Here is a 12796-nt window from a genome sequence, read left to right as displayed (position 1 = left end):
CTGACCCAGTATGGCATTTTCTTATGTTCTTATGTTCCCCCTCCCTCCCCTCATGAAGCTCCTTCTTTGAGTTCTTCGAGCCTCTGTCCTGGCCCCAGGCTGAGTTAAGCAGGCAGTGTGTGGGCACTGCACGCTGGACAAGACTTACTCCAAGCGTTAGAAACAGCAGCAGTGGAGGAGATCTGGCAGTCACAGTAACTGAGCTGCGCTGTCCAAACCACAACAACTGCTCCCTTCTCCTGCGCTTGTATATAGATGGAAGTTGTCCGTTGTGATGGGTTCATGAATTTTCTGCCTCCTCTCGCCCTTTGTTTTAAAACTTTAGAAGAGAGGCTCAAGTAGCTTTCCGTAGATGATTTTATGGCTAATGCTGCCAGTGCCATAGAGGATGGTGTGCCGCACAATGTTTTTGTTAATTCCTTGGTCTTGGGAAGGTTAGGAAGCACTGCCCCAGTCTGCATATATTAAAATGATATGCTGTGACATCTTTTGAGTTTAAAAAAATGTGTGTGCCACCTGCCATATATGTTGGAGGCCTGTATGAACAATGGGAGAAGGGTCTCTGACAGGACAGACTGACACATATAATTTTTTTCTCAACTATGTTTTTTTGAATTCATTTTAAAATTCTCTTAGGCCCCCAGCCCCAACAACTGGGTTCAAGACATGCAATGGTTTTGAAATAGGAAAGTGAAAAAGAACCACAAGTAACAACAAGAGGGAAAAGAATCAATACACTCTACTTCATTTTTCTTCATTTTAAGCTCTTCCGTTAGCTAAATACCCTTTTAGAGGATGAAAGCTGTATGTGCTAAGTCACTTAGGGAGATCACAGTGATTTGCCATTTACTGTAAAGTGTTGCTCTCTAAGACAACTTAGAAGCTTACATTGACAAATATATTAAATACTGTAAAATGCATCAGTGATCCTATTGTGAATGAGATTACAGGCTAGTGCCTTCCTGTTGCATTATTACTCACTGCATATTCAGATCCTCCTGCTTCTCTCCTAATGTATAAATTTATACTTTAGGTTGGGGCATCTTTTCTGAGAAAGATATTATCTCATTAGCAGTATGAGTGAGAATTTGATTCATGGTAATGCAGTAGAGATAATATTCTGATTATGTAAAAGCATGCATAACTACCCAAATGAATAAAAACATGATGCACATTCATTAGTTTCTTATGTAGTCTTCATGCTCCACAAGCTCCATCCTGTTGACTTCTGTCAGGGAGATTAGCAGTGGTTATAGGTTCTTTTAAGTCTAAGTCAGTCATGCAGTTGGTGATGAACTGGACATGAGCGTTAAATAGGAGACTTATGTACTAAGCAGCAGAGCTCTTTACTGTAAAAGGTTTTTCTCCTGATATCAACTCATTTAAATATTATGGAAAAACGGTGATTGTTTTGTAATAAAGTCCACGCAACGATATGGATGATATTGCATATAAACTTAACACCTCTTCCCTGAGGCGGTGTAAAGCTTCATAGAAAATCGCCAATTAAAGTGATTTTCTGAGTGAAACTTAACTTTGTGACAATCGCTAATGAGCTGGTTTGCATGATTCTTCAGCTCATTAGCAATTTTGCATGTTTTGCATTTGCTTTTAGAAACACGAAGTCATGCACAGAAAACTGTCAAATACCGTAAGCAAAAATTTGATTGCACACGTTATTTGCAGTTTTTCCACATATTCTCTTATTTGCAAAGGAAAATGCATATTAGTACATTAGCCTTTTAAATAGCCAAACACTAGGGCCATTCATGAATTCAGGATCATGCAAATGTGTTATTTGTACCACATAAAGGCTAGACTGAAATGCGGGGCTTAGCAGGAAGATTAATCAGCAAGTAGTCTATCACTGTAGGATTCACAATTTCCATGGCACTACAGATGGATAGAGCTAGTCCTGAACTTGCTAGAATTCTTTAATCTTGACTGGGAGAACAGACAAATCACTTTTGTGCTGAGATCCTGCTCCAACTCTGGTGACCTGCACATTTTCTGAAACCTCCCAGGGGTGTAAAGAAAAAAAATTTTCATTTTGTTTTTGGGTGGGTTCTCCCACAAATTTAATGTTTATTTGGTTTACTTAGTTTAAAAAACAAACAAACATTAAAAACCCCAAAAATGGAAATAAAAAAGAAATGGGGCTTCCTGAGGCCTCCTGTCTCTACCACCCATCCCATCACCTGAAAAAATGCCAAAGTCAGGATCCTCCCAGACCCCCATTAACCCACTTGGGGGGGGGAGATTCGATGATGAGGCCTAGCCCAGGCTGAATCCTCAGTCTTGCATAGACAAGGCAGGTTTCTGTGACCTCAGCCTAGACCCTACACAACGCTCAGGCTACAAGACCTGGTCCTGACACCGGGGTCTTGACCTAGGCCCAGTCAAAGACCGGATCCCAATGCCTGGACCTAGGCCCAAACTTAGGCCTGATGCCAGGGTCTAACCCGGAGGCTGGGTCTGGGCCTCGGCATGGTCAAACACTAGAGCCTGGTACAGAGACCAGGTCCCGATGCCTGGGCCTCAGCCCAGACTCAGGCTCGATGCCAGGGCCTGACCTAGAGGCTGGGTCCCGATTCCTGGGCCTCAACCCAGGCTTGACGCTGGGTCCAGACATCAGGGCCTTAGCCCAGTGTCAGGCCCAGGCCCATCACCCAGGCCTCAGAGGTCCTCATCAGACATCTTCTGTTTTCTTTCTTCTTCTTGAAATTATACCATCCAATGGGGACATGCCAGAGTAAATAATTCCAGCTCATCTTGCCCAGTGGAGGGCACCATTTTGATGTACAGCAGCAAATTCAACTGCCTTACATCAAAATAGCACCCTCTGCTGATGAGGATGTGCTGGAGTTAATTTAGTCAAATGTGTCCCCAGCAGACGACATCATGTTATGATGAAGAAAGAAGACAGAAGACGTCTGAAGAGGACCTCCAAGGCCTTGACACAAGGCCTGAGCCTGACCCAGGACTGAGACCCAGGCATCGGGGCCCAACCTCTGGGCAGAGTCCCAGTGTTGGCCCTGGGCCTGAGCCCTGGCATATGCCGAGGCTCAGGCATTGTAACCTGGCCTCCTGGTCAAGCACCAGCATAGAGCCTATGTGCGGGCTGAGGCCCAGGCATCAGGACCCAATATCCAGGTCGGGCCCCAGCATCAGGCCTGGGTCCAAGCCCAGGCCTAGGCATCAGGACCTGGCCTCTGGGCTGGACCCCTGTGTTGGGCCTGAGCCTAGATGCTGGCATATGGCGAGGCCCGGGCATTAGGACCAGGCCTCCAGATCAGGTCCAGGCATCAGGTCTGGGTCTGAGCTGAGACCCAGGCATCAAGACCTGGGATCTGGACTGGGCCTTGGCCTAGGCTGATGGTAGGTGTTGGGACGTGGTCTCCAAACTGTGCCAGGCTGTCAGATCAGGTAAGTGCAAAATTTTTTTGTGCCTTTGCTTTTGCTAGGGTCTCGGCCCAAGGACCCAACATCACATTCAGGCATAGGCCGCAGCCCTGCAATTGGTCACAGCCTTAGCCTAGGTGAGGCACAGACTTCAGGTCTAAGCCGAGGTGACAGAGTCGCACTCAAGCATAGGCTGTGGCCCCTGCTTTGGGTTTTGGCCCTCTTACCGAAGCTGACAGCCGATGCTTGGATGCCTCAGTGGGATCCCCGTTAAAATCATAATTGACTTGACAAGTTTTTCTGGCACTTTCTGAGTTCCCATTTGCAGATTCCTTGATGTACCTTGATGGGATGTCTCATATAAATGTTGTCACAAGTCTTTTAAGGGGTTTGGATATTCTACTATGAGTTTGGAAACGCCAGTTGTTTTGGATATACTGTTTTTCTTCAAACTGTCATTGATTGGTTTTGGCTTCTATCTCTCCTGTCACAGCTGGAATGGCAAAACATAGTCTGTGTCAGGGAACCGAAATTAGCTCTTTTTGATACTGACTATTAATAAAAATGGAATTACTCAGCAATTTCATCTAATTGACTGAATCCTCTTATCTTGTAGATCCTAAGGTGCTTAGCACTACACCTTTTCCATTTGGATATTTTCCTCTGAGTGTATCACTTGTCCCCTCCAGCTCTATTTTGCTTATTGTTAGCAATATGACATTAAATAATTAAATGTTCTATCACTTGCAATTATGCTTATAAAAGGATAAGTGAACTTCAGATGTACAAGGGGAAAACAATGCACGTGAAACTGAAAATTCTTTAGTCTCTATCTCCTTTAGTAAGTGTTAACATTTCTCACCCCCAAAAGTCCTTGAATAAGATCTAATGTCTTATAGGAAAATGTCCTTGATATTCACATTTTTTCAAGAGTCCTTAAAACTAAAAACTAAAATGTTAAAGCAGACCATAACTTTTTAGTGGATCAGTTCTAATATGTCTCCCACAGTTTGGGAATGCCCAATCTGAGTCTTGTCATGCTCATTCAACAAGGATGCAAAAGTCATAGAAACCACATTAGACCAAAGCACTAAGAAGGAAAGAACCAGCTATGGTATACTGACTAATAGGTTTTGCAAAATCACATTTTCAAAGCCATTTTCATACATAGTTATACTATGCCTTTATAATTAATGGGCTACTTTACATAATTTTAAATTGCAGTAACTCATTAACTATAAATCTAAATAAAAAAGCACATGTATTCAACTACACATGAAATTAAACTATATTCAAAGCAAATATTGAATGTGGACAGGTAATTTTGTAAGATCATGCATAACTTAGCTAACAAAAGCACACATAAAGTTACATCAAATTTGAAAGCAGATTTATATGCATAATTCTGCATTGAAAATTATCCCACCAAATCTACAATCATACAGTTACACCTGGAAAAATGTATGTGCATGCTTTTTAAAATTCAAAAGTATGCATGAAGTGCAAATCTCTCCCCAACTCTGCCTCCAGGAACGCCACTATTCAATCTAGATTAATTTACTTGAGAACAAGATATAAACACCCATATATCATGCAGGAAATTTTGAAAAGGCCCATCTCTGTAGGTAAAATACTGTTTTATCTACAGAAATACTTTTGAAAAATAACCCTCCCATAGGCCAAATAGTTTGTACTTTCAAAAATAATACACACTGTTTGCCCTTTGTGCATGCAAAGCAACCTGTGTAAAATTTTGCTCCCATTAGTACATTGACCTTTAAGTTGTAATATGATAGCATTGCAAACTGCATTGTTTTTTCTTTACTACTAAACTAATAACAGACAGTCCTACTGGACTGTAAAACATAAGTTTTGATGGTAAAACAATAGTTTATTTTAATGAAATAAAGGAGGTTCAAATATTATCAAAGCATTCATTATGCTTTACTGCGAAAGAAATTTTCATAAAGTTCATTTTCATTTCCATTATTTTATTTTATTTTTCTTTGAAATACTTATGGAGATCAATTCACTCATTTAGAGGCCAGAAAGGAGACAATGGCAAATAGCTGTTCTGAACTACTTAATTCAGTATCCGAATTTTGAAAAATGGTTTCTTGATAACCTGAATATCAGCAAATAGGCCAATAAGCATGCAATGAGGGATTTTGGGTGCATGCAATGAGGGATTCTGGGCTTATGCCTCTCCAATGTGCAAGATACGTTATATGTTTCCTTAAATTACTCTCATCTTTTCTTTTCAGACATTCATAAGAAGCTCCAAGGAGGTAAATTCAAGAAAAACGTAGGGAATATTTCTTTACAGAAGAAGAAGAAGACAGAAGAAGTGGTGAAGGCAAGAACAGTAATGGAATTCAAAAGGGTATGGAATAAACACAGAGCATCCCTTGTGGCTAAAGGATGGTGTTGCAAATGACATGAATGGGAGCCCCTCTTGCCATGGTGCAACTGGTGCAACCTCGTGGGCTGGGCCCTAAGGTTTGCTGAAGACTGAAGCAGGCTGAAGACTTGAGCAAGACTGAAGAATGGATCCAGACCAAGACCAAGGACAAGGAGCCAGGCAACCCTGCTGAGGCAATGCTGTGTTGCATGGCTGGGGTTTAAATACCCAGCCATGTGACATCATCAGGAAGAAACACGAAGGACATTTCCCGCTGCAGGCCCTACATACCCCAGCGTGCGCACCTAGAGGCAGGACAAGAGCAGCATTACCCTGCCGCAAGGACCTCCCCGCAAATGGCAAACATAACAGATGGAAATGAAGAAAAGGGGTAACCTATGTTAAATGAGGTAACCTACACAGAGCAGCAGTTACTACCCGTAACAAAAGGCATGGGGATAACCTGCATGGAGCAGCAGTTACTACCCTCAAAAACATTTTTTAAAAATCTTGCTGAGCAGACTGGATGGATCACTTGGGCCTTTTTCTGCTGACATTTATGTTATTATATAAAAACTCAACAAATAGTGCAAGACTGAAGGAAAAATTCTTGTTTAGTTTAGTACATTTGATAAATCACCTTTCTAAACATTAAATCAAAATGATGTACATAAAGAGAAAATATATGCAATACATAAATATTTATTTATTTATTTATTTAACAATTTTTATATACCGGCATTCGTAGGACACATCATGTCGGTTCACATTTAACTGAGAAAGGAAATTACAATGAACGAGGATAGAGAGAGTCAACGATATTACAATGAACTAGGAACAAGGAAAGAGAGAGTCAACGAGCAAGGATACAACTTTGTAAAACGGACTGGATGATGATTATGCATGTTAAGAGTAGGTATGCATCAGGATGTAAAGGATGCATGTACCCTTAAGAACTTAACATATGAAATTATTTACAATAATAATATTAAATGTAGGGGCAGGGAGAAGGGGAATAAATAGTTACATATTATTTAAATAGTTACATATTATTTACATAACAACCTTAAAACAATAATTAATTATTAACTTTAAAATAACAGTAAAATTATACAAAATAAAACTATAAATAATCCTAAAAACAGTTCATAATATTTAGAAAGCTAAAAACAATTCAGTCATGTTTAAAAGGCTAAAAGGAGAAATTAAGGTTATCAAGAACCTTCATATACAAATTCTGGAGAAAAGCCAGGATTTTAACTCCTTCCTGAATTTCAGCAATTCTTTCTCCATACGCAAATCGATTGGAAAATTATTCCATACACATGGGGCAAAGTAGGAAAAGCATGTTTCCTGAGTATGCTCTAAACAGATTTCTTTGGGAGATGATAATCTAAGTTCCTGCTTAGATGAATGCAAAGATCTAGTGGGCTGATATGGGACCAAGACCATTGCTAAATAAGATGGGGTGCTCCTTCAAAAGGCTTTGAAGATTAGACACCAGACCTTGAAAATAATACGACTACTAATGGGAAGCCAGTGTAGTTCTGATAGAAGTGGTGTGATATGATAGTTTTTTGTTTTGTTTTTTTTTACCAAAAATAACTTTTTCTGCTGTTTTCTGCCTGCGTGCTCATGTTATAAAATCATGTGTCCACGTGTTCATGCTGGGTAGCGTGCGCACCTGGATGTTCTCATGCAGCTTTTAAAATCTACCCCTTAGGATCTTTGTGTTGCAGGAGCACTAGGGAGCGGTCCTGATTCCTGGGAGAGTTGTGTGTCCTTGGACCATGGCGCAACTGCAAAGAGGAGCTCCATGGAAGCACTGAGGCAGGCAAGATGTGTCCAAGCATGGGTGGAAAAGGCTGACCACTGGAACCCTAACCTCTGCCGAACCTGCATGCACCAGTAGAGACCCAGCAATGCAATGCTGGTCTCTGGGGTAGCCCTATGGCCACTTGATAGCCCTTTCGGACCTGCCACTAGGGAGCGACAGATGCGATAGGACAGAGGTCAAGGACAGGCGATGGTACTGGAACTTGGACAAGACAGGCACTCGAGACTTGGACAAGGCTTGAAGTCTTGAACAAGACGAGGACACATGGAACTTGGAACACAGATGAGATGAGGATGCTTGGAAATTGGAACTCAGACAAGACAAGGATACTTGGAACTTGGAACTCAGACAAGACAAGGATACTTGGAACTTGGAACTCAGATGAGATGAGGAAGCTAGGAACATAGATGCAGGATGCTCAGATGTAGGTGGGGATCAGACGTGGACTCAGGAGAGGATTCCGGATACTCAGACAAGGACACTTGGAACAGAACTCGGATGGGACGAGAACCCTTGGAACTTGGAACTCAGGTGAGACGAGGACACTTGGAACTTGGAACTCGGACGAGATGAGGACACTTGGAACTTGGATAAGACAAGGATAAGAACTCAGGATACTCAGAAACTTTGACTGGCACTGCCCCTCAGGGTGCCCTATAAAGCCGACGAGGGCTGGTCATGGACCACCCTGTCTCACTGCGTGCCCTACACAACCTGCAGAGGCTGGTCACGGACCATGCGGAGATCGGGACATGTGCAGGACTGAGGCTCAGGATGAAGGAGGAATCTGGGCAGTGCTCAAAGATGGATTCAGCCGGAAGAGGGTTCCAGCCACCAGAAACAGACACTGGATCAATATGGATTTACTCCCAGGGAAGGTCAGCTGGAGACAAGGTCTACGGCGAGGCAGCTGAACCTGGAGCTAGGAACTAGCGGTATTTCAGGATCAGAATTGGACAAAGGACATTAGGATTAGAACTTGGAACTCGGAAACAGGACTGGAACATAGGGCATCGGATACAACAGGATACCACTACCTCTGGACACTAGGATATCTGGACATCATGGATATATGGAGATGAGGAGATTAGGGACGTCTGGAGCATGAAGCATAGAACATCAGGTTCTTCTGGATAGGGGACATCAGAACAAGGAACATCCAGAAACTGGACATCAGAAAATGAAGACATCAGAAGACAGGGATATCGGAACATCTAGAGACAAGGAGAGCTGGGCATCTGGAGACAAGGAGACCTGGAAATCTGAAGACAAGGAGATCTGGACATCCAGAGAAAAGGAGATGAGATCCGACGAGAGACCAGGACATGGAACGAAGATGAAGACCAAGGTTCAGGAATCACAGAAGAAGACAGGGAACAACAACAAAGAACAGAGTGCCTTGAAAAAGCAAGGAAGGATCACGGAGGTCTCCTGGAACGAAGAGCTGGAACTGAGGATCCAAGAGCAATCCAACTCCATGACTGGCTCTTGCGAAGGCGAAGACTGACTGAAGGATGGCCTTCTTTATAGGGCTGAAGAGGAAACGCCTCGGGGACATCAGCAGGAGGAGCCCAGGAGGACAGCCCAGTACTGGCCCTTTAAAAGGAGAGAGAGGAGATGTGGACATGCTCCTAGGAAGAGGCAGGACAATGAAGAGCGGCATCCTTCCGCGGAGGAGGAAGCAGGCCCGAAGAAAAGAAGATTGATGGTGGCTCCCTGCCACATGAAGAGGAGCTCCGGAGCGGCCTCCAGGCCGCGGAAGAGGACCTGGTCGGCGGCTCTTCCTGCCATGAGTGAAGCAACTTCAGCGGCAGCCTACTGGCCGCAAAGAGGGAAAACAGCTCCCAGACTGCATAGAGGGCGTCGGTGTCGACGGAGTCTGGCCCGCTGCCAAAGAGGAGCATCGGCGGCAGCCACCAGGCCATGAAGAGTAGGAGGGAGCGGCACCCAGGCCACACAGAAGACGGTGATATCGACGGCGTCCTCTAGGCCTGAGGAAGATGGGCATCGGAGGTCTCCAGGCCACATAAGCACCTGGACGGCGGCGGCTCCCCACCGCAAGCAGCAGCGGTGAAGGTGGCGGCCTCCAGGCCGCGAATGGAATGGCGGTAGAACTAGGCCGCAAGTGAGGCATCAGGGCGGGCAGGCAGAGGAGGTAAGAGGTTGCTTGTGACTAGTTTCGCAGGCAGCATCGCAACACTTTGTTTTGAGAAAACCATACTGCTTCTGATTTGTTGGCATTTGCTTTGAGTTTAAAAGAGTGCAACCATTTTGCAACTTTAGATAAACAAACATTAAGTTCGGTCAGAGAAATAACATGCTTGGGCTCAAAGCTGCTGACTATTGAACATTATCTGCATAGAAATATGGCATAAAACCAAGACTTTGGATTAATGAGGCTAATGGTGAGAGATAGAGGTTGAACAAAATAGATGATAGAGCTTGTCCTTGTGGAATTCCACACCTAAGCAGATAACCACTTGATAGTTCTGAATTCAAGGTGACCTGACAAGCTCCGTTTGAAAGAAAAGATTGAAACCAAAGTAGTGCTGAACCCATAAAACTATAAGATATTTATTTATATTCTGCTTTTCACACTTTTTTTTTTCAGTGCTTCAAAGTGGATTACATTCAGGTACTGTAGGCATTTCCCTATCTCCAGAGCATTTACAATCTAAGGGGGTCATTTTCAATAGCTTTCGCATGCGAAAAGTACCTTTTCGTGTGAGATAGGGTGATCGGGGCAGAGTCGGCCCCAGAAGAGGAGGAGTCAGGGAGGCACCGGGGCCGACATTGCAGAGACATCGCTGGCGGCGAAAGGCAAGGACCCTTCTCGCCGCCAGTTTCGCACCAAATAACTACACCTTTTATGGTGTAGTTATTCGGTACAAAAGCCGGCAGACAGTGCACCGCAGTGGTGCAATGGCTGCCGGCTTTTGCAGGCCTGCTCCCCGGTACCGAGAGAAAGACTTGAACGCTGGTCTCCTGTTTTGTAGCCCACTGCTCTAACCACTAGGCTACTTCTCCACAAGATATGCCATCCTGGATCAGACCAAGAGTCCATCAAGCCCAGTATCCTGTTTCAACAGTAGCCAATTCAAGTCACAAGTACCTGGCAAGTACCCAAACAATAGGTAAATCACCATCTACTATTGTTTATTAATTACTGTAATAGCAGTTTAAGGATTTTTCCTCTAGGAACTTATTCAAACCTTTTTTAAACACAGTTACACTAACTACTGTAACCACATCCTCTGGCAATGAATTCCAGAGCTTAACTATGCACTGAGTGAAAAAGAATTTTCTTTGATTTGTTTCAAATGAGCTACTTGCTAACTTCATGGAGTGCCCCTGGTCCTTCTATTATCTGAGAGAGTAAATAACCAATTTACATTAACTTGTTCAAGTCCTTTCATGATTTTGGGTAGACTTCTATCATGTCCCCCCTCAAAACTCTTCTCCAAACTAAACAGCCCTAACTTCTTTAGCCTCTCCTCATAGGGCAGTCTTTCCATGCCCCTTATCATTTGGTCACCCTTCTCTGCACTTTCTCCAGTGCAGCTATATCCTTTTTGACATGCGGTGACCAGAATTGTACACAGTATTCAAGGTGCGGTCTCACCATGGAACGAGACAGAGGCATTATGACATCCTCTGTTTTATTTGCCATTCCCTTCCTAATAATTCCTAACATTCTGTTTGCTTTTTTGATCACCACAGCACACTGAGCCGTCAATTTCAATGTATTATCCACTATGATGCCTAGATATCTTTCCTGAGTGGTAACTCCAAAGATAGAACTTAACGTTGTATAACTACAGCAAGAGTTATTTTGCATCACTTTGCACTTTTCCACGTTAAATTTCATCTCCCATTTTGAAGCCAAATCTTCCAGTCTCGAAATGTCCTCCTGCAATTCATCACAATCCACATGAGATTTAACTACTCTGTATAGTTTTGTGTCATCCATAAATTTGATCACCTCACTTGTCATACCCCTTTCCAGATCATTTATAAAAATATTAAAAATCACCGGTCAAAGTACATATTCCTGAGGCACTCCACTGTTTTCCTTTGTCCACTATGAAAACTGACCATTTAATCCTATTCTCTGTTTCCTGTCTTTTAACCAGTTTGCAATCCACAAAAGGACATCACCTCCTATCCCATGACTTTGAAGTTTTCTTTGAAGCCTCTCATGTGGGACTTTGTCAAACACCTTCTGAAAATTCAAATACACCACATCTACTGGTTCAACTTTGTCCACATGTTTATTCATCCCTTCAAAAAAATTTAGGAGATTTGTGAGGCAAGATTTCTCTTGGTAAATCCATGTTGGCTGTGTGCTATCAAACCATCTCTATCTAAATGTTTTGTGATTTTATTCTTTATAACAGTCTCCATGATTTTTCCCAGCAGTGAAGTCAGGCTCACCGGTCTATAGTTTCTCAGATCACTTCTGGATCTGTTTTTAATTTCCCATCTTCCAGTCTTCAGATACATTGGATGATTTTAATGATAAGTAACAAATTAATTGAAATAGGCCTGAAATTTCATTTTTTAGTTCTTTCAGAGCCCTGGGGTGAATACCATCTGGTCCAGGTGATTTACTACTCTTCAGTTTGTCAATCAGGCCTACCACATCTTCCAGGTTCACAGTGATTTGGTTCAGTTGATCTGAATCATCACCTATGAAAACCTTTTCCAGAATGGGTATCTCTCTAACATTCTCTTCAGTAAACACTGAAGCAGAGAAATTGTTTAATCTTTCCAAAATTGCCCCATCTTCTCTAAGTGCTCTTTTAACCTCTTGATCATCTAATGGTCCAACCGACTCTCTCGCAGGCTTTCTGCTTTGGATATATTAAAAAAGTTTTTATTGTGAGTTTTTACCTCTATGGCCAACTTCTTTTCAAATTCTCTCTTAGCCTGTCTTATCAATGTCTTACATTTAACTTGCCAATGCTTATGCTTTATCCTATTTTCTTCTGATGGATCCAATTTTTGATTGAAGATCTTTTGGCTAAAATAGCCCCTTTCACTTTACCTTTTAACCATGCTAGTAATCGTTTTGCCTTAATTCCACCTTTCTTAATGCGTGCAATAAATCTGGACTGTGCTTCTAGGATGGTATTTTTTTTAACAATGTCTATGCC

The sequence above is a fragment of the Rhinatrema bivittatum genome, chromosome 1, assembly GCF_901001135.1.
Source record: "Rhinatrema bivittatum chromosome 1, aRhiBiv1.1, whole genome shotgun sequence".
Taxonomy (NCBI): Eukaryota; Metazoa; Chordata; class Amphibia; order Gymnophiona; family Rhinatrematidae; genus Rhinatrema; species Rhinatrema bivittatum.
This window is presented reverse-complemented; position numbering follows the sequence as displayed.